Source organism: Oncorhynchus masou, chromosome 24 (genome assembly GCF_036934945.1).
Source record: "Oncorhynchus masou masou isolate Uvic2021 chromosome 24, UVic_Omas_1.1, whole genome shotgun sequence".
Lineage (NCBI taxonomy): Eukaryota > Metazoa > Chordata > Actinopteri > Salmoniformes > Salmonidae > Oncorhynchus > Oncorhynchus masou.
The window spans coordinates 34410892-34434168 of record NC_088235.1 but is presented as its reverse complement, the minus strand read 5'-3'; the positions used below and the strand labels follow the sequence as shown (position 1 = coordinate 34434168).

At 43.8% G+C, this 23277-nt stretch overlaps 1 protein-coding gene across 1 annotated transcript in view; it reads right to left on the bottom strand.

Annotated features, from left to right (window-relative positions):
• LOC135512079 (RNA binding protein fox-1 homolog 3-like) overlaps positions 1-23277 on the bottom strand; it is a 798827-nt gene that overhangs the window by 660411 nt on the left and 115139 nt on the right. The window lies entirely within an intron of this gene.

Below are 23277 nucleotides of genomic sequence, written 5' to 3'. Positions count from 1 at the left end.
AGCAGTAGAAAATAGTAGAAATAGTAAAAATAGTAGAAGTAGAAAGACAGTTGTACTGACTGTGTGTATTGGTGCTACAGAGACACAGAATAAGATTGTTCTGAAATTGTTAAATAAGATAAGCATTCCGGAAACATTATTTTGTTGAAATATAATTTGATTTCTGAGGAAATGAGGTTGTGGATTGCACCCAAATTGTCTATTTGAATTTATAGGATTAATATAATATTCAATAATTACAGTATCTCATCAGATTTGGACCAAAAGCCATCCACGGACACCCCACACCCCACTCCAATCCCACCTCAACAACGAGTATATACTATCAGTTCTCTATGTTTGACAACTAATATGTTGCTGCGTCTTGGAGTATTGTTTCTTCATCCAATGTCATGTATTCTCAGTGAATGTGGTGATGTCTCTTTTTTTTCTTTCCTGTTCAGATAAATTTGTCTTTGAAGTTGTTCGGTTTATGTCCAATCTTACAACCTGATATTGCCAGGTTCTGACCTCTGACCTCTGTTCCTGCCATTAGGTAATTGTTTTTTTAAAGAACGTTAGTTTGTTTTAGAAAATATTTAGGACTTATTTATTTCTTGCCACCCACTCTAAAACTAACTGCAGCTCTTTGTTCAGTGTTGCAGTGATTTCAGTCACTGTAGTAGATTACTTGTATAATGTTGAGTCATCTGCATACATAGACACACTGACTTTACTCATGTCAGTAAAGATTGAACAAAGTAAGGGGCCTAGACAGCTGCCCTGGGGAATTTCTGATTCTACCTGGATTATGTTGGAGAGGCTTCCATTAAAGAGCACCCTCTGTGTTCTGTTAGACAGGTAACTATTTTTCTATAATATAGCAGGGGATGTAAAGCCATAACACTGAAGACTAACCAAACAGCCCCCACAACATTTTAATCATAAATGTCTCTCAGCCAATCATCAGTAATTTGTGTAAGTTCTGTGCTTGTGTTAATATCCTTCCCTATAAGCGTGCTGAAATTCTGTTGTCAATTTGTTTACTGTAAAATAGCATTGTATCTGATCAAACATTTTTTTTCCCAAAAGTTTACTAAGGGTTGGTAACAGGCTGATTGGTTGGCTATTTGAGCCAGTAAAGGGGGCTTTATTATTCTTAGGTAGCAGAATCACGTTTGCTTCCCTCCAGGCCTGCGGGCACACACTTTCTAGTAGGCTTAAATTGACAATAAGGCAAATAGGAGTGGCAATATCTTCCACTATTATCCTCAGTAATTTCCATCCAAGTTGTCAGACCCCGTTGCTTGTCATTGTTGATAGACAACAATACTTTTTCATCTCTTCCACACTCACTTTACAGAATTCAAAATTACAATACTTGTCTTTCATAATTTGGTTGCTGTCATACCTGGTCCATAGACTGCTTACAGGGAAAGAAAACCAATATTTCATTTTGTAATGTGATTGAACTATCACTTTAACAATGTGGGTGTGAGGGATTCCTTAAAAAATTATCACCTAATAGCAGGAACAACACCATCTAGACGTCAGAACCCGGTAACATCAGGATGTAAGATGGGACATAAACCCAACAACTTCAATGACAAATTTCTCTGAACAAAAAATAACAACAACATTATTCAATGAAAGTACAAGATGAAGAAATAATACTCCTAGCCGCAACTCCATACAACTTGTCAAAGACAGAGAACTGACACGATATGCACGTTGTTGGGGTGGAATTGGAATGGATTGTGGGGTGTGAGGTATCCATGGCTTTTGACCATTTCTTTGGAATGCTCATGTCTATCTCATTGTTAGAACAAAGGTTAGTCCAAATTGGATGTTAGGTACTATATTTATTGAATATTAAAATGGCCAATTTGGTTGCAATCAATTAGCTTAATTTCAACAAAATAGTATTGCACGAATTCTTATCCGATATCTTTCTAACAACAGAAATGATTTTCAGAACAATCTGAGATGGTGGGTGTCTAAATCCTTTGAGGTGGAACGACCGAACTGTGTAGTGTGCTTTGCAGTATGGTGTCTTGGCAGAGATGAGGGGGACTGTCATCAATCCGTTGGCCTTGCACAGACTGCAGTGACTCAATACGAAAAACATTTATTTTCTCTCTCTATTGCTCACGTTCACTCTCACTCTCTTAGATATACTCTCCCTCTGTGTCCCGCTTGAACCTCTTTTACCTATTCTTCTCTGCCTCCAGCAGCCAATACAGTACATATATTTTACCCCTCTCTCTCCCTCTCCCCTATCTTTTACTCTCCTTCTCCCTCAGTATCCCGCCCTCGCTCTCTCTGCCTCTCTCTCAGTCACAAAATAAGGACAGAGAGGACTCAGCTTTCCTGAAGAGTGGAAAGTGAAGCGGTAGAGCAGAGGAAAGGACGAGAGGAGGAGAGGCCTGGGGCGATACACAAACAGGATCAACACTTCAGCCAAAAATACAGCAGGCTGTATCTCTCTTAGAAACAACCCAGGAAAAGAGAGGGGAAATGAAAGAGATGGGGGATGGAAACAGAACTAGCAAGAGAAAGAAGTAGTGTGAAAAACCCAAGGTGCAAGAGAGAGAGAGTGAGGAGAAAGATGGCAGTCTCACCCAGGCATGGGGGGGATTAGTGAAATCTAAGCCCCCTCTCTGTGCTGCTCCTTTTGGGTTTACTGTCAAATAACAGCCCTTGGCTTTGGCCTATATATTGCTGCTGAGAGAGAGGCTGTTGGAATGTTCCTTAATTTCATTCTGAATTAAATTAAGGGGTGGTTTGGAGAGTCATGTCTGGGAACTCAAACTGGGAACAGAGGAATGTGTGTGTGTGTGTGCTTGTGCGTCTGTTCGTATGAGTATGCGACTGGCGAGTGTGTGTGCGTGTAGTCAAATCTACAACTATTATCTTCATAAACAACTTATAAAATTGTAGTATATAAAAGCATATTGTTTTGTAATTTCCATGCATTTTCCGTTATGATTTCAATGAATGTATCTTTTAAAGATAAAAGACAAACAATAAACCAACAACATATGTCCTTCACCTAGACACAGTTGAAGTCAGTGCACTAAACATTTAGTTAAAGCCTGCCTGATTAAAACGTATTTAGAGAGGAGTTGGGTACAAGAGAGACACTGCAGAGAGTCAAACTCAAAGCACTAAACAATTACCTTGCCAGGGACTACAGGAACATTACCATATTAAAGGGACTGGGACACTTGAGGACAAAGATAATGATGGTGGGATGAAAATAGCTCACACTTTAATTTGGACACACAGACGTGCAAACACACACATGCACGCACGCACGCATGCACACACACACACACACACACACACACACACACACACACACACACACACACACACACACACACACACACACACACACACACACACACACACACATAACACCTATGCTGAGGTGTGTGTGCGTGTGTTTATGTGTGTGTTTGTGTGTGTGAGTGTGAATGTCCAACATAGTTTCTGCTCATTCCATGACAGCATCACTGTCATTGTCAACAGTGACATGGCTGAACTTGGAGAAACTTTCATTTTCAACTGCTGGGGAATCTCGCAGCTCTGCCCTTCCAGCCATGGCCGCGTGCACATGGATGTGTGAGTGGTTTGTGTGTGTGTGTGTTAGTGTGTGTTAGTGTGTGTTAGTGCGTGTGTGTGTGTGTGTGTGTGTGTGTGTGTGTGTGTGTGTGTGTGTGTGTGTGTGTGTGTGTGTGTGTGTGTGTGTGTGTGTGTGTGTGTGTGTGTGTGTGTGTGTAGAGACATGGAGTTCAGTGGCATGGAACTGATTGCCCTGCCAAACTCTGACAATTACTATATGGGCACAGAGACATTGCCACTGACACACACACACACGCGCACACACACGAACACACACACACACACACACACACACACACACACACACACACACACACACACAGACACACACACACACACACACACACAGACACACACACACGCGCACACACACACACACACACACACACACACACACACACACACACACACACACACACACACACACACACACACACACACACACACACACACACACACACACACACACACACACACACACACACACACACACACACACACACACACACACACACACACAGCCTCCAGACGTCTGACCCATACACCTCTCTGAGACGGATGTGAGAATCCTGTTCCCTGCTGACTGGGTTCACGGGAGCAAACACATACACAGTCTCACACACACAACACTTTCACTATCCCAATATAACCTGGTCACACACATCAGACCCAAACATTCATACACTGTATGCATTTTATTCTAGTAAACAATGCCAAAGAATGAGTATGAAAGAAGCCCTATAGTATCCAATTACCTCAAATCCTGAAGTGAAACTATGAGATTAAGTTGCAGGCTGCAGACATTGTGTAGGATTAATGTAGTACTCTGTTGAGGCTTTTTAGCTGTATATGTGGAGCTAATACACTGTGTGTGTGAGCCTGCGTGTGGCTAATACACTTCTCTGACTAGCCTACACCTGCTAACCACAGCTATCCATCAGAATTAGACGTTCATCAGTGCTTCTCAAACATCAAACTTTGAACTTGTTGCAAATGTCAAATTTCAAAGTGTTTAAGGTTGTTTAGGCATTAACTCCAAAATCTTAAGGTTAAGCATTACGTCCGAATAGTTAATCTAAGGGTTAAGGTTTTAAGTACGCTTAAAACTAAAATCTCAATAACAACTTTCTATCACTGGATACGAACTTGCAACCTTTAGAGTCAAAAACACGTTCACACCCATCCAACACCATAAGCAAAACCAAAACCTACTTGAAGGTAGCAGCGCTTGCTCACTGTTGCCAGACATTGTCAGACATGGATGGAGGTCGAATACTGACCTGTATCACGGGTGACCTGGCTGGCTAATCACAATGCATCTGTATCTGGACCTTAGTTCAACACCATAGCACTATTGGGGAAGAGAGAATAGAGAGAAAAGAGATAGCATAGCTCTCTCTAGCTCTCCTCTCTGTCCTTCTCCTCTCGTCTCTCCCTTTCTACCACACATCATCTCTATCTCTTTTTAACTCCTACTATTTTTTATCCTCCTGTTTCCCTGCTCAACCTTCTCTCTCTCTCTCTCTCTCTCTCTCTCTCTCTCCCTCTCTCTCTCTCTCTCTCTCTCTCTCTCTCTCTCTCTCTCTCTCTCTCTCTCACCTCTGTTGTCTCCCTTTCCACAGCTTCTGATCTCTATCCGTAGCACTCACTTCTGTCATCATGAAGTGCTTTGAGAGGCTCGTTAAGGATCATATCACTTCCACCTTACCCGACACCTTAGACCCACTACAATTAGCATACTACCCCAACGGATCCACATATTACATAATCGCCATCGCACTGCACACTGCCCTATCCCATCTGGACAAGACGAATACCTATGTAAGAATACTGTTCATCAACTACAGCTCAGCCTTCAATACCATAGTGCCTTCCAAGCTCATCGCTAAGCTCAGGGCACTGAGTCTGAACCCGCACTGTGCAACCTGGTCCTGGACTTCCTGACAGGCCGACCCCAGATGGTGAAGGTAGGCAACAACAACTCCGCTATGCTGATCCTCAACACAGGGGCCCCACAAGAGTGCATGCTCAGTGTGCTCTCTCTCTCCTCTCTCTCTCTCTATCTCTCCTCTCTCTCTATCTCTCTCCCCTCTCTCTCTCTCTCTCTCTCTCAATTCAGTTTTTTCAATTTAAGGGGCTTTATTGGCATGGGAAACATTGACAAAGCAAGTGAAAAACATGTACGTTAAACATTACACTTACAAAAGTTCCAAAATAATAAATACATTTCAAATGTCATATTATGTCTATATACAGTCTTGTAATGATTTGCAAATACAAAAGGGAAAATAAATAAACATAAATATAGGTTGTGTTCAAAATGTTTGTTCTTCACTGGTTGCCCTTGTGGGCAACAGGTCACACATCTTGCTCTCTCTATCTTCTTCTCTAACCCTCTCTTGTGTTCTTCTCCTCCTGTTTCTCTGCTCCTCTTCTCTCCAGAGTACAGTTGTCTCTCCCACTGTGATTCTATCAGATCGATCTCTCGCTTATTCATTTTTCATTGATAGCCTGAGAGAATGGGATGAGTGTTTTGAAAAGCAGTCTAACCTGCCCTCCCACCTCAAACGAACATGCACACACTCACACACGCACACAGTCACACCCACACACACACACTCTAACACGCGCACACACACACACAAAAACACATTCACAGGATTTACCATGAGCCCCGGCCTCACACCAATTCCAAAAAGAAAGAAAACATTAAAATACATCATAAAACACACAATCTCACGGGAGAAACTGACAAAAAGGGCTCATAAAAATATGAGTCTAAATATCTCCAAAACACTCACAAAATAAGGCCTAAACTCTCACAATGTTTTGTAAGTCCTAAACCCCTCCCAAACACATCACAAAGCCTAAGCCCTAACTTCTCATCAAGGTCCCTTAAACATTTCAACACAAGACACTGTTGACAGCTAGTCATAGTCAATTAGGCAAATTAGCGGTTATTTCTTCAACAGAGTCCTTTACAGAATGAGCAATAGTGTTGTAATGAGTTTAATGCTGATAATACTGGGGTTGCTTTGCAATCACGCACTCTGTTGTCTACAACAACGCTAGAGGCATCAGGGTGAGGACACTCATGAAGACATGTTTGTGTAAGTCCGCCCACCCGTCTGTCACTTTCTGTCTCTGTGTGTGTGTGTGTGTGTGTGTGTGTGTGTGTGTGTGTGTGTGTGTGTGTGTGTGTGTGTGTGTGTGTGTGTGTGTGTGTGTGTGTGTGTGTGTGTGTGTGTGCATGTGTGAGTGCGTGCGTGTGAGCATGTGTTACAGCCCCAAGGGATTCCCTAGCATGGTGAGAGCATTTTAGCAGGCAACACTCTTTCTGTTCATGAGTTTATCAGTGGGATCTTAAAACAACAAAAAAATCACCAAGCTTTAGAATCATCCCATTCATGTCTAAACAGGTTGACAAGTTGTGTGACATTTTGTTTCTTAACACCCTAGAGTCGATTGACACACCGCATCCGCCAGTGTCGCACTTCCGCATCTGCAGTGAAAGGTCGCAGAGCTAGAGCTGTGTTTGTCAGGCCATGAGACTTCTCACATGAATGTCTGCAGCGTCCGAACAGTTTTGCTCTACGACCCCCACAAGTGTCAGGCAACTCGTCCAAAGTCAGTACAGTCGATATGACAACTTCTGTTTGGTAGCATCCGAACCGTTTGGCCTACAAACTAACGTTACCGTTGTGGAAAGGGGAGATTCTCACGAATACGATGGCGTTCTCCATTTTGCTCTACAACCCTCACAAGTGTCATGGGACTTGTCTGAAGGTTAACAGTACCGGTTTTAAAAAACAAATGGAAGTATGAAGGTAGTTTTGTTCCTACCCCAAAAAAGGGGTTAAATGTGTGTAAAAAAAAATATAGAATTACGACAGACACTTCAAAACCTTGTTTCTTACGATGTATTTTTTACTGTCCTTTTTGCCATTTATGAATGTGTTAGTCAATGCGTTTCTATGGGCTATAGTAGTCAGCCAAAATCTACATTTTATAAAATCATGCCTAAATGATACCTAAAGGGATCCTCAAATTCTAAATCAAATAGCTAAATGATCCATAGTATGATCATCTTAAAACAGTTCCATTTGTCAGTTTAGCCCCCCTCTACCCCAAGAAGAATTAAGAACAAAGGTGCCATAACCACTTGGTATGTGTACTGGTAGCAGAGGTTCAGGAGAGAGAGAGATAACAAGACGGCCTCATCAAACTGTCATTAATCATGGTAGGAAAGAGGGGGAAGGGTAATTGGAGGGATGAGGGCGGGAGGGAGAGAGGGAGGAGAAAAGGGGGAGGAGGGCGGGAGGGAGGGTTCGAAGGAGAGATGGAGGAAGGGATCAGTTAGATTTTCTTGTAAATACAATTCAACAATAAACTACTGTATTGCTATTTTGGTATATGTTTACCCCAGCAAACTGGAAATTATGGTGGATTGTGGAGATATATTATGGGGAAGAAATAATTGCTGGCTCATTAACATATTTGAAGGCGTGCCTTGTAAATGGCTATATTTGTTGCACACGTTAGTTCGTGTCCTGTACCAATTTAAGTAATATATGGTAGTATTTTTATTCCAGCAATTAAGTGTATATATGAAACAAATCATAATGGTGGTTGGTCTTAACATTTTTAATGGTTGAGTATTTATCTGTTTGCCCTGTTATCACGGCTAGTTTGGAAACCTTTGTTTAGGTCTCTAGAAGTTTAACTGATTTAAAAGACCTAATATTCATTAATATACTGTATTATGTGATGTCTACAGTCAATCAGCTTGCTCTAATCCCTTGTTATTACAGTACAATAATGTGGATGTCATTTGAATGACAGTTGAATAGTCACTTTTACTGCATTGTACTGTGTTTCATTGCTCTTTCATCAAGTTACCATTAATATCTCAGTAGTGTATTGGTGTAACAGTATAGACTTTACGTCCGTCCCCTCGCCCCGACCTGGGCGCGAACCAGGGACGCTTTGCACACGTCAACAGTCACCCTCGAAGCATCGTTACCCATCGCTCCAAAAAAGCCGCGGCCCTTGCAGAGCAAGGGGAACCACTACTTCAAGGTCTCAGAGCGAGTGATGTCACCGATTGAAACACTACCAGCGCGCACCACCGCTAACTAGCTGGCCATTTCGCATCGGCTACATTGGCATTATCCAGAGATGGTCAGAGATATATGTCTTGTTGTAGTTAAAATTATTTTGAAGACCAATATATTCTTAAGTACAATAAAATTTTCAATAACAGTTATAGAAACATTTGACTTGCTATGACTGTGATGTATTTTTTAATCAACCTTGGTTGAATACACTAACTAAGTTGTTAAGGACAAGAGCATCTACTAAATGACCAAATTGTACAAATGAAAAAAAATGTTTTACAGTGTATCAACACATTTAGCTTTCTATCTGGGCATTCAACATTTGTATGAACTGTAATTTGTGTTGTTTAATGTTTTAGAAACTCCAAAGCAAACTAGCAAACCAGGCTGTCCTCTTGTGAAACCCAGCAGATGCAAAAGTAATTGCTAACTAGCTAAAGCATTTTCTGCAATTTTAATGTGCAATTTTGTAAGCTTGCCTTGCTGTTCATGAAAAAAACATATTTTAAAGTAAATCACCTGTCATTGTTCTTTATTGTTGTAACGTTAGAGATTGAAGATATTCGCCAATGCAGGCAATGTAGCAGTAGCTAAGTCGTGCTTATTGTGTAGTGCAGGATGACAATACCTGAATTCTATGGATGAGTAGCTATGTAGCCGATCTGTGCATGGACCCTATGCTTAGAATAAATATTAGTTCAGAACGGTGGTTTTAATTGTTCTAGCTACAATGCTCAAACTGGTAATGACTGAGTGATGGAAATTTGACTGTTACATGTCAAATTGGTATGGAATGAAAGTCCTGCTTCAGTACTACTTCACATTGAACCACAGCCAGAGAATGGGTACATTATGCTGTTCCATCTGCTAGCCCCGCCCTGCTAACTCCCTGAACGCTGTGTCTCCCGCTCACTCAACGTAGTAAATGACTACCGACTGTTCCCTGTTTCATCTAGTGCTGCTCATTGGACTTTATGATCACTCGGCTACACAGCCGATGCCTGATAGACTGTCCATTAACACAAACCGAAACCCCCAACAGAAGCTAGCCAGCTAACTAGCTACTAGCTAGTAGTCAGTTAGCCACTACTAGCGGTCATCAGCTAACCTTAACCCGGTCAACTCCTGCCAGTCTGAACAGCACGATTCAGCCCATAGCATACCGGACTGCTTTTTCTAAACCAAATCTCCATATCTCCGGATTCCTACCGCAAGCTCTAAACCTTTTTACCTGGATCAGCGCAGCTAGCTAGCTGCTATCCGAGTGGCTACTCCTGGCTAACATCCCGAAGCAAGCAAGCACCAATTAGCTAGAAACTAGCCCCGTGCTAGGCCCATCTCCCGGCCTACCTATTTTGCCTATTTTGCCTATTTGGCCTGTACCCCTTTTACTGCCAACACGGAGCCCCGCTAATCCACCACGACTGGTCTACCAATGTAATCCGCTCCAGGGGGTTTCAACAGGCTCCTCCGTCATGACGTTCCCTGAAGGCCCATCCGCTAGCCTGCTTGCCGTGGCCCGCTAGCTATCTAGAACTTATCGAACTGTTAGCTAAAGGGGTCCATCAGCCAATTTGTTGGGCTACAATACCTATTTTGCCAATTGGCCTGGACCCTTTTTACTGCCTACATGGAGCCCTGGAGATCTATCACGACTGGTCTGCTGATGTAATTGTCAGAGGGGAATACAACAGACTCTTCTGACGCGAAGTCCCCTTAAGGCCCTTCTAGCCTGCTATCCCGCCCCGCTAGCTGTCTGAGTCACCGTGTCTCCACCTCACCTAACTATTCACTGGTCCCTATGATCACTCAGCTATGCATGCCTCTCCCTAATGTCAATATGCCTTGTCCATTGCTGTTGTGGTTAGTGATTATTGTTTTATTTCACTCCGATTTGACACACTGAACTCTGTCTGGGGAGTAGTTTGTGAACCAGGCGAGGCAGTTATTTGAGAAACCAAGGCTGTTGAGTCTGCCGATAAGAATGTGGTGATTGACAGAGTCGAAAGCCATGACAAGGTTGATAAATACGGCTGCACAGTATTGTCTCTTATTGATGGCGGTTATGCTATAGTTTAGGACCTTGAGCGTGGCTGAGGTGTACCCATGACCAGCTCGGTAACCAGATTGCATAGCGGAGAAGGTACGGTGGGATTCGAAATGGTCGGTGATCTGTTTGTTAACTTGGCTTTTGAAGACCTTAGAAAGGCAGGGTTGGATACAGTGCCTTGCGAAAGTATTCGGCCCCCTTGAACTTTGCGACCTTTTGCCACATTTCAGGCTTCAAACATAAAGATATAAAACTGTATTTTTTTGTGAAGAATCAACAACAAGTGGGAAACAATGATGAAGTAGAACGACATTTATTGGATATTTCAAACCTTTTTAACAAATCAAAAACTGAAAAATTGGGCGTGCAAAATTATTCAGCCCCCTTAAAACCTCTTGATGCTATGGGGGCGCTATTTCATTTTTGGATAAAAAGACGTGCCCGTTTTAAGCGCAATATTTTGTCACAAAAAGATGCTCGACTATGCATATAATTGATAGCTTTGGAAAGAAAACACTCTGACGTTTCCAGAACTGCAAAGATATTCTCTATGGGTGCCCTAGAACAGGAGCTACAGGCAAAACCAAGATGAAACGGCTTCCAGGAAACCAGCAGGATTTTTGAGGCTCCGTTTTCCATTGTCTCCTTATATGGCTGTGAATGCGAGAGGAATGAGCCTGCCCTTTCTGTCGTTTCCCCAAGGTGTCTGCAGCATTGTGACGTATTTGTAGGCATATCATTGGAAGATTGACCATAAGAGACTACATTTTCCAGGTGTCCGCCCGGTGTCCTCCGTCGAAATTGGTGCGTCTTTTTCAGCTGCTGGTATTTTTCCATGCGATTCTGAGGGGAAAGCAGGCTTCCACGAACTGCATATCAATGAAGAGATATGTGAAAAAACACCTTGAGGATTGATTCCAAACAACGTTTGCCATGTTTCGGTCGATATTATGGAGTTAATTCGGAAAAAGTTTGACGTTTTGGTGACTGAATTTTCGGTTCGTTTCGGTAGCCAAATGTGATGTACAAAACGGAGCGATTTCTCCTACACAAAGATTCTTTCAGGAAAAACTGAACATTTGCTATGTAACTGAGAGTCTCCTCATTGAAAACATCCGAAGCTCTTCAAAGGTAAATGATTTTATTTATTTGGTTATCTGGTTTTTGTGAAAATGTTGCGTGCTAAATGCTACTCAAAATGCTAAGCTAGCTTAGCATACTCTTACACAAATTAGTTATTTGCTATGGTTCAAAAGCATATTTTATCTGAGATGACAGTGTTGTTAAGAAAAGGCTAAGCTTGAGAGCAGGTGCATTATTTTCATTTTATTTGCGATTTTCAGAAATCGTTAACGTTGCGTTGTGCTAATGAGCCTGAGGCTTTATTCACGATCCCGGATCCGGGGTGGGGAGTATCAAGAGGTTAAGTTAATACTTTGTAGCGCCACCTTTTGCTGCGATTACAGCTGTAAGTCGCTTGGGATATGTCTCTATCAGTTTTGCACATCGAGAGACTGAATTTTTTTCCCATTCCTCCTTGCAAAACAGCTCTAGCTCAGTGAGATTGGATGGAGAGCATTTGTGAACAGCAGTTTTCAGTTCTTTCCACAGATTCTTGATTGGATTCAGGTCTGGACTTTGACTTGGCCATTCTAACACCTGGATATGTTTATTTTTGAACCGGTCCATTGTAGATTTTGCTTTATGTTTTGGATCATTGTCTTGTTGGAAGACAAATCTCCGTCCCAGTCTCAGGTCTTTTGCAGACTCCATCAGGTTTTCTTCCAGAATGGTCCTGTATTTGGCTCCATCCATCTTCCCATCAATTTTAACCATCTTCCCTGTCCCTGCTGAAGAAAAGCAGGCCCAAACCATGATGCTGCCACCACCATGTTTGACAGTGGGTATGGTGTGTTCAGGGTGATGAGCTGTGTTGCTTTTACGCCAAACATAACGTTTTGCATTGTTGCCAAAAAGTTCAATTTTGGTTTCATCTGACCAGAGCACCTTCTTCCACATGTTTGGTGTGTCTCCCAGGTGGCTTGTGGCAAACTTTAAACGACACTTTTTATGGATATCTTTAAGAAATGGCTTTCTTCTTGCCACTCTTCCATAAAGGCCAGATTTGTGCAATATACGACTGATTGTTGTCCTATGGACAGAGTCTCCCACCTCAGCTGTAGATCTCTGCAGTTCATCCAGAGTGATCATGGGACTCTTGGCTGCATCTCTGATCAGTCTTCCTCCTTGTATGAGCTGAAAGTTTAGAGGGACGGCCAGGTCTTGGTCGATTTGCAGTGGTCTGATACTCCTTCCATTTCAATATTTTCGCTTGCACAGTGCTCCTTGGGATGTTTAAAGCTTGGGAAATCTTTTTGTATCCAAATCCGGCTTTAAACTTCTTCACAACAGTATCTCGGACCTGCCTGGTGTGTTCCTTGTTCTTCATGATGCTCTCTGCGCTTTTAACGGACCTCTGAGACTATCACAGTGCAGGTGCATTTATACGGTTAAAAAAGTTTGAAATATCCAATAAATGTCGTTCCACTTCGTGATTGTGTCCCACTTGTTGTTGATTCTTCACAAAAAAATACAGTTTTATATCTTTACGTTTGAAGCCTGAAATGTGGCAAAAGGTCGCAAAGTTCAAGGGGGCCGAATACTTTCGCAAGGCACTGTAGATATAGGTCTGTAGCAGTTTGGGTCTAGAGTGTCTCCCCCTTTGAAGAGGGGGATGACCACAGCAGCTTTCCAATCTTTGGGGATCTCAGAGGATACTAAAGAGAGGTTGAACCGTCTAGTAGTATGGGTTGCAACTATTTCAGCAGATAATTTTAGAAAGAGAGGTTCCAGATTGTCTAGCCCGGCTGATTTGTCGGGGTCCAGATTTTGCAGCTCTTTCAGAACATCAGCTGTCTGGATTTGGGTGAAGGAGAAATGGGGAGGCTTGGGCAAGATGCTGTGGGGGGTGCAGGGATGTTTACCAGGGTAGCCAGGAGGAAAGCATGGCCAGTCACAGAAAAATGCTTATTGAAATCTTGATTATCGTGGATTTATCGGTGTTGACAGTGTTTCCTAGCCTCAGTGCAGTGGGCAGCTCCATGGACTTTACAGTGTCCCAGACCTTTTTGGAGTTTGTGCTACAGGATGTACATTTCCGTTTGAAAAAGCTAGCCTTTGCTTTCCTAACTGCCTGTGTATATTGGTTCCTAACTTCCCTGAAAAGTTGCATATCGCGGGGGCTATTCGAAGCTAATGCAGAACGCCACAGGATGTTTTTGTGCTCGTCAAGGACAGTCACGTCTGGAGTGAACCTGGGGCTATATCTGTTCCTGGTTCTACATTTTTTCAGATATTTTTTTCATTTGGGACATTTCAAATGTCCCAAATGATTGCACAACTTGTAATACGATAGCCTAACATGATCCACTATTGCTAGCGATCCTCAGGAACAACAACACGGGCGTGATAGAGGACAAAATGTAATGTAATCATACAAAATGTAAGGCAACTAACACTAAAGTGACAGTTATAAATGTATGTGAGTATAACTGACAGTTGCTATGGATAGTGGCTAATATTGAACACATTGCATACAGTGAAACATCTGGGCATATAATTAAAACATTGTAGAAATCATAAATCAACTTGGTAGGTTTGGCGCTATACTGTCATTTGCGCATGGCGAAGAAGCCTATAGTTGGGTCTCCAAATTTCATCCTTGCAAGTTAGAAACCCAGCATTTCATAAACTTCACAGTGGAAAAGGTGAAATTCTACCTGTTCCACATTTGTCTCCAGCAATCATAAGGAAAAATAGATCCAAAACAATTGTCATGTATATTTACAATCCCCTCATCCAAACGGCTTACTCATTTACCTAGCTCTATCAATAGCTCTTATCAATTAGTCAATTACAGTACATGGATAATGGTGTCATTTATATTGGAAAAAAATTAAGTAGATGTTGTTCTACTTGGAACCGACAGGTTGCTCAACCTTATTCATCGTTTAATCGCATGCAAAGGTGGTGAAATTATGAGGGAAGTCTAGGTCAGAATGTGTTTTATCTGTATCTTTTTCAATAAATATGAATCAAATGCAACCACCAACTGTTTACTCATTGCTGTTCTAAGATGGCAACTCAGCAGAAAGACGCATGTGCACATTGAATCTAAACAAGGAAACAATCTGTGGTGGTATTTGATAACGTTTATTGAAAAAGTATGGATTTCAGCAAACAAAGAAATGCACAAAAGGACAAATATGGACATTTCAATTATTGATTTTGGTCAAATCAATGTAGTCAACTTAATTCTACAAAGCCTGGAATGGGTTAAGTCCCTTTTTACGTTCTGGAAAGTTTACAGTTTTTCGCAATTGCTAAAAACACTAAAACCCATTTGGCTGAACAGCGTTCTCAGTTGCCTGGACTCATTTAGCTAATTATGCCTTAAACCATTTCACATGGTAAAACACAGTCTGTTGTCAATACCTTCAACCATTTCACATGGTAAAACACAGTCTGTTGTCAATACCTTCAACCATTTCACATGGTAAAACACAGTCTGTTGTCAATACCTTCAACCATTTCACATGGTAAAACACAGTCTGTTGTCAATACCTTCAACCATTTCACATGGTAAAACACAGTCTGTTGTCAATACCTTCAACCATTTCACATGGTAAAACACAGTCTGTTGTCAAAACCTTAAACCATTTCACATGGTAAAACACAGTCTGTTGTCAATACCTTCAACCATTTCACATGGTAAAACACAGTCTGTTGTCAATACCTTCAACCATTTCACATGGTAAAACACAGTCTGTTGTCAATACCTTCAACCATTTCACATGGTAAAACACAGTCTGTTGTCAATACCTTCAACCATTTCACATGGTAAAACACAGTCTGTTGTCAATACCTTCAACCATTTCACATGGTAAAACACAGTCTGTTGTCAATACCTTCAACCATTTCACATGGTAAAACACAGTCTGTTGTCAATACCTTCAACCATTTCACATGGTAAAACACAGTCTGTTGTCAATACCTTCAACCATTTCACATGGTAAAACACCATTTGCAGATCTCACTTAGACTTTTCAGCAAAACTCTAAACACATTCTCATTCTCAAAACACATTCTGCATTCTAATGCACATGTTGTCCATACTGGTAAACACAAGTGGCAACAATCAAATACAAATAGAGAACATATGTCATTGATTGAACACAACCACTCAAAATTGATTTAACCTGTTTCAAATGATGCGACACAACCAATATAAGCCAGTTCAGAGAGCAAACAGGTTGTTGAAGGTGGGAAGGAGAAAGTCTGAGAATGGATACGGTAGTACAGTGCATTGTAGGCTGTATACTGTACAATGGACAAATTGTATGGCCCTGAACATTGTGCTTTCCATTTATTAACAGTTCTGACTGCTCAATAGATTTTGACTGGTTGCAGGTTCATATCAACAAAGAACAAGAATTACAGTATCACAGAGACAAAGGACAAGTTTGTGAGATGCAGGGTACAGTACTGTAAAAATAGGGGTACAAGGAGGAAGAACAAAAAACAAAATTGCAAAGAGCAAAGCAGAGTAGTAATATCTGATCAATTTTGAGATACTATGATAGAACATGTTTTCGTTCATCAAAACACAATGAGGGGAAAAATATTAATATTTTTTTAGATTAAAAATGTACTTCTCCCTGAGAATTGTATGCTTTGAACAGTGTTTTCTATTTTCCGGTGTATTGTTTACTGACTGCTTGAGTGTATATCATTTTGATCACTTTGTTTATGATTTGAGAGCAGTGTTTTATTTTGAACACAGGTAAAACTGTTTTGAGGCGAATGTTTCATTTTGCAAGAGGAGTCAGAGGTTATGTAAATAGTGCTTGACAACCCGGTCAACATTCCGCCTCGCTCCACAGGTAGTATCACATTTTCATTTCACTTCATTACAGTACAACGGTTTGATTTGTTTGATCGTAGCTAGCTAGCTACATAGCCGTCTTTGTATCTAAGACAATTGTGTAGTCTGGAGCGATTTTCTAGGTTAGCTAGCCAGCTATTGTCTTTCTTTTAACGTAACGTTACGTAATCAACACTGCTAGCTAGCCAGCTAGCCCCCGAATAGCAGCACTGTAGAAACTATTACACTCGACGGAACGACTTGATTAGTGTAGTGTCAACAACGTAGCCACTGCCAGCTAGCCTACTCCAGCAGTACTGTATCATTTCAATCATTTTAGTCAATAAGATTCTTGCTACGTAAGTTTAACGGTCTGAACATTCGATAAGTGTAGTCCACTTGTCATTCCAATCTCCTTTGCATTAGCGTAGCCTCTTCTGTAGCCTGTCAACTATGTGTCTATCTATCCCTGTTCTCTCCTCTCTGCACAGACCATACAAACGCTCCACACCGCGTGGCCGCAGCCACCCTAATCTGGTGGTCCCAGCACGCACGACCCACGTGGAGTTCCAGGTCTCCGGTAGCCTCTGGAACTGCCGATCTGCGGCCAACAAGGCAGAGTTCATCTCAGCCTATGCCTCCCTCCAGTCCCTCGACTTCTTGGCACTGACGGAAACATGGATCACCACAGACAACACTGCTACTCCTACTGCTCTCTCTTCGTCCGCCCACGTGTTCTCGCACACCCCGAGAGCTTCTGGTCAGCGGGGTGGTGGCACCGGGATCCTCATCTCTCCCAAGTGGTCATTCTCTCTTTCTCCCCTTACCCATCTGTCTATCGCCTCCTTTGAATTCCATGCTGTCACAGTTACCAGCCCTTTCAAGCTTAACATCCTTATCATTTATCGCCCTCCAGGTTCCCTCGGAGAGTTCATCAATGAGCTTGATGCCTTGATAAGCTCCTTTCCTGAGGACGGCTCACCTCTCACAGTCCTGGGCGACTTTAACCTCCCCACGTCTACCTTTGACTCATTCCTCTCTGCCTCCTTCTTTCCACTCCTCTCCTCTTTTGACCTCACCCTCTCACCTTCCCCCCTACTCACAAGGCAGGCAATACGCTCGACCTCATCTTTACTAGATGCTGTTCTTCCACTAACCTCATTGCAACTCCCCTCCAAGTCTCCGACCACTACCTTGTATCCTTTTCCCTCTCGCTCTCATCCAACACTTCCCACACTGCCCCTACTCGGATGGTATCGCGCCGTCCCAACCTTCGCTCTCTCTCCCCCGCTACTCTCTCCTCTTCCATCCTATCATCTCTTCCCTCTGCTCATACCTTCTCCAACCTATCTCCTGATTCTGCCTCCTCAACCCTCCTCTCTTCCCTTTCTGCATCCTTTGACTCTCTATGTCCCCTATCCTCCAGGCCGGCTCGGTCCTCCCCTCCCCGCTCCGTGGCTCGACGACTCATTGCGAGCTCACAGAACAGTGCTCCGGGCAGCCGAGCGGAAATGGAGGAAAACTCGCCTCCCTGCGGACCTGGCATCCTTTCACTCCCTCCTCTCTACATTTTCCTCCTCTGTCTCTGCTGCTAAAGCCACTTTCTTCCACGCTAAATTCCAAGCATCTGCCTCTAACCCTAGGAAGCTCTTTGCCACCTTCTCCTCCCTCCTGAACCCTCCTCCCCTCCCCCCCTCCTCCCTCTCTGCAGATGACTTCGTCAACCATTTTGAAAAGAAGGTCGACGACATCCGATCCTCGTTTGCTAAGTCAAACGACACCGCTGGTTCTGCTCACACTGCCCTACCCTGTGCTCTGACCTCTTTCTCCCCTCTCTCTCCAGATGAAATCTCGCTTCTTGTGACGGCCGGCCGCCCAACAACCTGCCCGCTTGACCCTATCCCCTCCTCTCTTCTCCAGACCATTTCCGGAGACCTTCTCCCTTACCTCACCTCGCTCATCAACTCATCCCTGACCGCTGGCTACGTCCCTTCCGTCTTCAAGAGAGCGAGAGTTGCACCCCTTCTGAAAAAACCTACACTCGATCCCTCCGATGTCAACAACTACAGACCAGTATCCCTTCTTTCTTTTCTCTCCAAAACTCTTGAACGTGCCGTCCTTGGCCAGCTCTCCCGCTATCTCTCTCAGAATGACCTTCTTGATCCAAATCAGTCAGGTTTCAAGACTAGTCATTCAACTGAGACTGCTCTTCTCTGTATCACGGAGGCGCTCCGCACTGCTAAAGCTAACTCTCTCTCCTCTGCTCTCATCCTTCTAGACCTATCGGCTGCCTTCGACACTGTGAACCATCAGATCCTCCTCTCCACCCTCTCCGAGTTGGGCATCTCCGGTGCGGCCCACGCTTGGATTGCGTCCTACCTGACAGGTCGCTGCTACCAGGTGGCGTGGCGAGAATCTGTCTCCTCGCCACGCGCCCTCACCACTGGTGTCCCCCAGGGCTCTGTTCTAGGCCCTCTCCTATTCTCGCTATACACCAAGTCACTTGGCTCTGTCATAACCTCACATGGTCTCTCCTATCATTGCTATGCAGACGACACACAATTAATCTTCTCCTTTCCCCCTTCTGATGACCAGGTGGCGAATCGCATCTCTGCATGTCTGGCAGACATATCAGTGTGGATGACGGATCACCACCTCAAGCTGAACCTCGGCAAGACGGAGCTGCTCTTCCTCCCGGGGAAGGACTGCCCGTTCCATGATCTCGCCATCACGGTTGACAACTCCATTGTTTCCTCCTCCCAGAGCGCTAAGAACCTTGGCGTGATCCTGGACAACACCCTGTCGTTCTCAACTAACATCAAGGCGGTGGCCCGTTCCTGTAGGTTCATGCTCTACAACATCCGCAGAGTACGACCCTGCCTCACACAGGAAGCGGCGCAGGTCCTAATCCAGGCACTTGTCATCTCCCGTCTGGATTACTGCAACTCGCTGTTGGCTGGGCTCCCTGCCTGTGCCATTAAACCCCTACAACTCATCCAGAACGCCGCAGCCCGTCTGGTGTTCAACCTTCCCAAATTCTCTCACGTCACCCCGCTCCTCCGCTCTCTCCACTGGCTTCCAGTTGAAGCTCGCATCCGCTACAAGACCATGGTGCTTGCCTACGGAGCTGTGAGGGGAACGGCACCGCAGTACCTCCAGGCTCTGATCAGGCCCTACACCCAAACAAGGGCACTGCGTTCATCCACCTCTGGCCTGCTCGCCTCCCTACCACTGAGGAAGTACAGTTCCCGCTCAGCCCAGTCAAAACTGTTCGCTGCTCTGGCCCCCCAATGGTGGAACAATCTCCCTCACGACGCCAGGACAGCGGAGTCAATCACCACCTTCCGGAGACACCTGAAACCCCACCTCTTCAAGGAATACCTAGGATAGGATAAAGCAATCCTTCTCACCCCCCCCTTAAATGATTTAGATGCACTATTGTAAAGTGGCTGTTCCACTGATGTCAGAAGGTGAATTCACCAATTTGTAAGTCGCTCTGGATAAGAGCGTCTGCTAAATGACTTAAATGTAAAATGTAATGCTTGAAGATGAGGTTTTGTGTTTAATGTTTTCAGGAAATGGAGCAAGGTTTCAGAAATTGTGTTTTGGCAATTGAGAAAAACTGTAATTGAACATAAACGGTGCTGTATTGAACGACCAGTTGAAAAATAGGGAGGGATTGGGTTGTGAGTTGTGGGTTGGCATGGCTACTTCATCACTCAGTAAATACGTCACTCAATGCTTCAAGCCACACCCCGCCACACCCACGAAATGGGAGCAAACATACCTCAAAGTCTTTTCAAGAAAGTACAAGAACGTTTTGTGGAAACCTGTCAAACCATTCCGCAACATAACAAATGCTCACGAGAACTGAACACACCTCAGGTCTCGGCTCTATGTTATTGGGGAAGTTCATCAGAAACTTCCTTCACCATGGCATGGAGTTTAGTCTGCTAGGAAGGTTATTGGTTCTATGTGGAGCCAAAATGACTCAAAGAAACCTTTGAGCCCTTCAATGGTTCATTGCAGTTCAGTTTTTTCCTATTTCAGTGATAATTAAATTGTTGGGCTGCAGCTCATTCAAATATTTTGGGGCGTGGTTTGCGCACAGCCCTTTTCGTGCACTAGTGAGTGAGAGTGTAATTCCAGTTTATCTAATCTTTTGTGTTATGCTATTATATGCTAAATATGACTGGCTAGTTATGGTGTCTTGTGGAAAGACTCACATAGTGCCTCAACTGAGAACAGTAGTCTAAATAAGTAGTCTCTACCTAGGGACTCCCATCTGTTACAGAGCTAAAGTAGCACACTGATTCAACTTCCAATCAAATCAAATCAAATGTTATTTGTCACATGTGCCGAATACAACAGGTTTAGTAGACCTTACAGTGAAATGCTAACTTACAAGCCCTTAACCAACAATGCTTTAAGTTGTTAAGTTGTTGTTAAGTAAAAAATATAAAATAAAACAAAGAAATAATTAAACAGCAGCAGTAAAATAATAATAGTGAGGCTTTATACAGAGGGTACCGGTACAGAGTCAATGTGGAGGCTTTATACAGAGGGTACCGGTACAGAGTCAATGTGGAGGCTTTATACAGAGGGTACCGGTACAGAGTCAATGTGGAGGCTTTATACAGAGGGTACCGGTACAGAGTCAATGTGGAGGCTTTATACAGAGGGTACCGGTACAGAGTCAATGTGGAGGCTTTATACAGACAGACGGTACCGGTACAGAGTCAATGTGGAGGCTTTATACAGAGGGTACCGGTACAGAGTCAATGTGGAGGCTTTATACAGAGGGTACCGGTACAGAGTCAATGTGGAGGCTTTATACAGAGGGTACCGGTACAGAGTCAATGTGGAGGCTTTATACAGAGGGTACCGGTACAGAGTCAATGTGGAGGCTTTATACAGAGGGTACCGGTACAGAGTCAGTCAATGTGGTCAATGTGGAGGCTTTATACAGAGGGTACTGGTACAGAGTCAATGTGGAGGCTATATACAGAGGGTACCGGTACAGAGTCAATGTGGAGGCTTTATACAGAGTCAAGAGTCAATGTGGAGGCTTTATACAGAGGGTACCGGTACAGAGTCAATGTGGAGGCTTTATACAGAGGGTACCGGTACAGAGTCAATGTGGAGGCTTTATACAGAGGGTACCGGTACAGAGTCAATGTGGAGGCTTTATACAGAGGGTACCGGTACAGAGTCAATGTGGAGGCTTTATACAGAGGGTACCGGTACAGAGTCAATGTGGAGGCTTTATACAGAGGGTACCGGTACAGAGTCAATGTGGAGGCTATATACAGAGGGTACCGGTACAGAGTCAATGTGGAGGCTATATACAGAGGGTACCGGTACAGAGTCAATGTGGAGGCTTTATACAGAGGGTACCGGTACAGAGTCAATGTGGAGGCTTTATACAGAGGGTACCGGTACAGAGTCAATGTGGAGGCTTTATACAGAGGGTACCGGTACAGAGTCAATGTGGAGGCTTTATACAGAGGGTACCGGTACAGAGTCAATGTGGAGGCTTTATACAGAGGGTACCGGTACAGAGTCAATGTGGAGGCTTTATACAGAGGGTACCGGTACAGAGTCAATGTGGAGGCTTATACAGAGGGTACCGGTACAGAGTCAATGTGGAGGCTATATACAGAGGGTACCGGTACAGAGTCAATGTGGAGGCTTTATACAGAGGGTACCGGTACAGAGTCAATGTGGAGGCTATATACAGAGGGTACCGGTACAGAGTCAATGTGGAGGCTTTATACAGAGGGTACCGGTACAGAGTCAATGTGGAGGCTTTATACAGAGGGTACCGGTACAGAGTCAATGTGGAGGCTATATACAGAGGGTACCGGTACAGAGTCAATGTGGAGGCTTTATACAGAGGGTACCGGTACAGAGTCAATGTGGAGGCTTTATACAGAGGGTACCGGTACAGAGTCAATGTGGAGGCTTTATACAGAGGGTACCGGTACAGAGTCAATGTGGAGGCTTTATACAGAGGGTACCGGTACAGAGTCAATGTGGAGGCTTTATACAGAGGGTACCGGTACAGAGTCAATGTGGAGGCTTTATACAGAGGGTACCGGTACAGAGTCAATGTGGAGGCTTTATACAGAGGGTACCGGTACAGAGTCAATGTGGAGGCTATATACAGAGGGTACCGGTACAGAGTCAATGTGGAGGCTATATACAGAGGGTACCGGTACAGAGTCAATGTGGAGGCTATATACAGAGGGTACCGGTACAGAGTCAATGTGGAGGCTATATACAGAGGGTACCGGTACAGAGTCAATGTGGAGGCTTTATACAGAGGGTACCGGTACAGAGTCAATGTGGAGGCTATATACAGAGGGTACCGGTACAGAGTCAATGTGGAGGCTATATACAGAGGGTACCGGTACAGAGTCAATGTGGAGGCTTTATACAGAGGGTACCGGTACAGAGTCAATGTGGAGGCTATATACAGAGGGTACCGGTACAGAGTCAATGTGGAGGCTATATACAGAGGGTACCGGTACAGAGTCAATGTGGAGGCTATATACAGAGGGTACCGGTACAGAGTCAAT